Source organism: Tribolium castaneum, chromosome 9 (genome assembly GCF_031307605.1).
Source record: "Tribolium castaneum strain GA2 chromosome 9, icTriCast1.1, whole genome shotgun sequence".
Taxonomy (NCBI): domain Eukaryota; kingdom Metazoa; phylum Arthropoda; class Insecta; order Coleoptera; family Tenebrionidae; genus Tribolium; species Tribolium castaneum.
Genome location: NC_087402.1, coordinates 16,062,501 through 16,068,337, shown reverse-complemented (window position 1 = coordinate 16,068,337; position 5,837 = coordinate 16,062,501).

The following is a 5,837-nucleotide window of genomic DNA, read 5'->3' as shown; positions in this document are numbered from 1 at the left end:
TTCAGAATCGTTTTTAGTCGTCATATTAATAACAATAACATTAATAATAATAATACTAATAGTACTAAATCTGCTTATATGCAAGCGCTTTATTAAGGTAACAGTTTTTTGGTTTCTTGCTTATATCTCGAAAACAGTTACTCCTATGAATTTTGGTCTTTCTTTCAAAATTAAAGCTGATAAAATATTCTACAAAATAGTTATTTGCATTTTTTTTGTAGGACCAACCATAAGCGAGTTATGGAGTTGGATATAAATAATATTTAACAAAAATTTGCTTTAAAATAAAATGTTTGAAAAACTGAAATTAAACTAATTTAACTGTGTCTAACACTTTAGTAGAGAAAAAAGGAAAAGACATAAAAGTCACTAAAGGTTTCAGAGTAGTCTTTAGTTGTCATATTAATAACAATAACAATAATAATAATAATACTAATAGTACTAAATTTGCTTATATGCAAACGCTTAATTAAGGTAACAGTGTTTTGGTTTCTTGCTAATATCTCGAAAACAGTTACTCCTATCAATTTTTATCTTTTTACTAAAATTCAAGCTGATAAAATTTCCTACAAAATAGTTATTTACATTTTTCATGTAGGACTAACCATAAGCGAGATATATGATTGAAAATAATTAATATTTTAAAAAAAGTGCTTTAACAGAAAATGTCTTGTGATTTAAAATACACTTAATTTATTGGGTCCAATACTTTATTAGAAGAAAAAGGAAATGACATAAAAGTCACTGAAGTCTTCAGAGTCGTTTTTAAATGCTGCAGTTTCGTCTTCGTCTCAAACATTGAAAACCGAATTACATTTTTGTTCAGTAACAGTCACAGTTTTCTTATTGGTTTTTTGCTTATATCTCGAAAACAGTTACTCTTATCAATTTTTATCATTCTTTCAAAATTAAAGCTGATAAAATTTCCTACAAAATAGTTATTTGCATTTTTCTTGTAGGACCAACCATAAGCGAGTTATAGAGTTGGATATAAATAATATTTAACAAAAATTTGCTTTAAAATAAAATGTTTGAAAAACTGAAATTAAACTAATTTAATTGTGTCTAACACTTTAGTAGAGGAAAAAGAAGAAGACATAAAAGTCACTAAAGGTTTCAAAGTTGTCTTTAATCGTCATATTAATAACAATAACATTAATAATAATAATACTAATAGTACTAAATTTGCTTATATGCAAACGCTTAATTAAGGTAACAGTGTTTTGGTTTCTTGCTCATATCTCGAAAACAGTTACTTCTATCAATTTTTATCTTTTTACTAAAATTCAAGCTGATAAAATTTCCTACAAAATAGTTATTTGCATTTTTTGTGTAGGACTAACCATAAGCGAGATATAAGATTGAAAATAATTAATATTTAAAAAAGAAGTGCTTTAACAGAAAATGTCTTGTGATTTAAAATACACTTAATTTATTAGGTCCAATACTTTATTAAAAAAAAAGGGGGTGACATATAAGTCACTGAAGTCTTCAGAGTCGATTTTAAATGCTGCATTTTCGTCTTCGTCTCAAACATTGAAAACTGAATTACATTTTTGTTCTGAAACGGTAACAGTTTTTACTTTGGTTTTTTGCTTATATCTCGAAAACAGTTACTCCTATCAATTTTTATCTTTCCTTTAAAATTAAAGCTGATAACATTTCCTACAAAATAGTTATTTGCATTTTTCTTGTAGGACCAACCATAAGCGAGTTATAAAGTTGGATATAAATAATATTTAACAAAAACTTGCTTAAAAATAAAATGTTTGAAATACTGAAATTAAACTAAATTAATTGTGTCTAACACTTTAGTAGAGAAAAAGGAAAAAGACATAAAAGTCACCAAAGTCTTCAGAATCGTTTTTAGTCGTCATATTAATAACAATAACATTAATAATAATAATACTAATAGTACCAAATCTGCTTATATGCAAGCGCTTTATTAAGGTAACAGTTTTTTGGTTTCTTGCTTATATCTCGAAAACAGTTACTCCTATAAATTTTTGTCTTTCTTTCAAAATTAAAGCTGATAAAATATTCTACAAAATAGTTATTTGCATTTTTCTTGTAGGACCAACCATAAGCGAGTTATAGAGTTGGATATAAATAATATTTAACAAAAATTTGCTTTAAAATAAAATGTTTGAAAAACTGAAATTAAACTAATTTAACTGTGTCTAACACTTTAGTAGAGAAAAAAGGAAAAGACATAAAAGTCACTAAAGGTTTCAGAGTTGTCTTTAGTTGTCATATTAATAACAATAACATTAATAATAATAATACTAATAGTACTAAATTTGCTTATATGCAAACGCTTAATTAAGGTAACAGAGTTTTGGTTTCTTGCTTATATCTCGAAAACAGTTACTCCTATCAATTTTTATCTTTTTTTCAAAATTAAAGCTGATAAAATTTTTTACAAAATAGTTATTTGCATTTTTCATGTAGGACTAACCATAAGCGAGATATATGATTAAAAATAATTAATATTTAAAAAAAAAGTGCTTTAACAGAAAATGTCTTGTGATTTAAAATACACTTAATTTATTGGGTCCAATACTTTATTAGAAGAAAAAGGAAGTGACATAAAAGTCACTGAAGTCTTCAGAGTTGTTTTTAAATGCTGCAGTTTCGTCTTCGTCTCAAACATTGAAAACCGAATTACATTTTTGTTCAGTAACAGTCACAGTTTTCTTATTGGTTTTTTGCTTATATCTCGAAAACAGTTACTCCTATCAATTTTTATCTTTTTTTCAAAATTAAAGCTGATAAAATTTTTTACAAAATAGTTATTTGCATTGTTCTTGTAGGACCAACCATAAGCGAGTTATAGAGTTGGATATAAATAATATTTAACAAAAATTTGCTTTAAAATAAAATGTTTGAAAAACTGAAATTAAACTAATTTAATTGTGTCTAACACTTTAGAGGAAGCTTTATCAGCTTTAATTTTAAAAGAAAGATAGAAATTGATAGGAGTAACGGTTTTCGAGATATAAGCAAAAAACCAATGAGAAAACTGTAACAGTTACTGAACAAAAATGTAATTCAGTTTTCAATGTTTGAGACGAAGACGAAAATGCAGCAGTTACAAACGACTCTAAAGACTTCAGTGACCTTTCTGTCACCTCTTTTTTCTTCTAATAAGGTATTGGACCCTATAAATTAAGTGTATTTTAAATCACAAGACATTTTCTGTTGAAGCACTTTTTTTTAAATTTTAATTATTTTCAAACTTATATCTCGCTTATGGTTAGTCCTACATTAAAAATGCAATTAACTATTTTGTAGGAAATTTTGTCAGCTTTAATTTTAGTAAAAAGATAAAAATTGATAGGAGTAACTGTTTTCGAGATATAAGCAAGAAACCAAAACACTGTTACCTTAATTAAGCGTTTGCATATAAGCAAATTTAGTACTATTAGTATTATTATTATTAATGTTATTGTTATTAATATTACGATTAAAGACAACTTTGAAACCTTTAGTGACTTTTATGTCTTCTTCTTTTTCCTCTATTGGACCTAATAAATTAAGTGTATTTTAAATCACAAGACATTTTCTGTTAAAGCACTTCTTTTTTAAATATTAATTATTTTCAATCTTATATCTCGCGTATGGTTAGTCCTACTTAAAAAATGCAAATAACTATTTTGTAGGAAATTTTATCAGCTTGAATTTTAGTGAAAAGATAAAAATTGATAGGAGTAACTGTTTTCGAGATATGAGCAAGAAACCAAAACACTGTTACCTTAATTAAGCGTTTGCATATAAACAAATTTAGTACTATTAGTATTATTATTATTAATGTTATTGTTATTAATATGACGATTAAAGACAACTTTGAAACCTTTAGTGACTTTTATGTCTTCTTCTTTTTCCTCTACTAAAGTGTTAGACACAATTAAATTAGTTTAATTTCAGTTTTTCAAACATTTTGTTTTAAAGCAAATTTTTGTTAAATATTATTTATATCCAACTCTATAACTCGCTTATGGTTGGTCCTACAAGAAAAATGCAAATAACTATTTTGTAGGAAATTTTATCAGCTTTAATTTTGACAGAAAGATAAAAATTGATAGGAGTAACTGTTTTCGAGATATAAGCAAAAAACCAATAAGAAAACTGTGACTGTTACTGAACAAAAATGTAATTCAGTTTTCAATGTTTGAGACGAAGACGAAAGTGCAGCATTTAAAAACGACTCTGAAGACTTCAGTGACTTTTATGTCACTTCCTTTTTCTTCTAATAAAGTATTGGACCCAATAAATTAAGTGTATTTTAAATCACAAGACATTTTCTGTTAAAGCACTTTTTTTTTAAATATTAATTATTTTCAATCATATATCTCGCTTATGGTTAGTCCTACATGAAAAATGCAAATAACTATTTTGTAGGAAATTTTATCAGCTTGAATTTTAGTAAAAAGATAAAAATTGATAGGAGTAACTATTTTCGAGATATAAGCAAGAAACCAAAACACTGTTACCTTAATTAAGCGTTTGCATATAAGCAAATTTAGTACTATTAGTATTATTATTATTAATGTTATTGTTATTAATATGACAACTAAAGACAACTCTGAAATCTTTAGTGACTTTTATGTCTTTTTCTTTTTCCTCTACTAAAGTGTTAGACTCAATTAATTTAGTTTAATTTCGGTTTTTCAAACATTTTATTTTAAAGCAAATTTTTGTTAAATATTATTTATATCCAACTCTATAACTCGCTTATGGTTGGTCCTACAAAAAAATGCAAATAATTATTTTGTAGAAAATTTTATTAGCTTTAATTTTGAAAAAAAGATAAAAATTGATAGGAGTAACTGTTTTCGAGATATAAGCAAGAAACCAAAAAAATGTTACGTTAATTAAGCGTTTGCATATAAGCAAATTTAGTACTATTAGTATTATTATTATTAATGTTATTGTTATTAATATGACGACTAAAGACGACTCTGAAACATTTAGTGACTTTTATGTCTTCTCCTTTTTCCTCTACTAAAGTGTTAGACACAATTAATTTAGTTTAATTCCGGTTTTTCAAGCATTTTATTTTAAAGCAAATTTTTGTTAAATATTATTTATATCCAACTCTATAACTCGTTTATGCTTGGCCCTACAAGAAAAATGTAAATAACTATTTTGTTGGAAATTTTATCAGCTTTAATTTTGAAAGAAAGATAAAATTTGATAGGAGTAACTGTTTTCGAGATATAAGCAAAAAACCAATAAGAAAACTGTAACTGTTACTGAACAAAAATGTAATTCAGTTTTCAATGTTTGAGACGAAGTCAAAAATGCAGCATTTAAAAACGACTCTGAAGACTTCAGTGACTTTTATGTCACCTCCTTTTTCATCTAATAAAGTATTGGACCCAACAAATTAAGTGTATTTTAAATCACAAGACATTTTCTGTTAAAACACTTTTTTTTAATTAATAATTATTTTCAAACTTATATCTCGCTTAGGGTTAGTTCTACATGAAAAATGCAAATAACTATTTTGTAGGAAATTTTATCACCTTTAATTTTGGTGAAAAAGTAAAAATTGATAGGAGTAACTGTTTTCGAGATATAGGCAAAAAACAAAAAAACTGTTACCTTAATTAAGCGCTTGCATATAAGCAAATTTAGTACTACTAGTATTGTTATTATAAATGTTATTGTTATTAATATGACGACTAAAGACAACTTTAAGACTTTAGTGACTTTTATGTCTCCTCCTTTTTCCTCTACTAAAGTGTTAGACACAATTAATTTAGTTTAATTTCGGTTTTTCAAACATTTTATTTTAAAGCAAATTTTTGTTAAATATTAAAAACTATAAAATG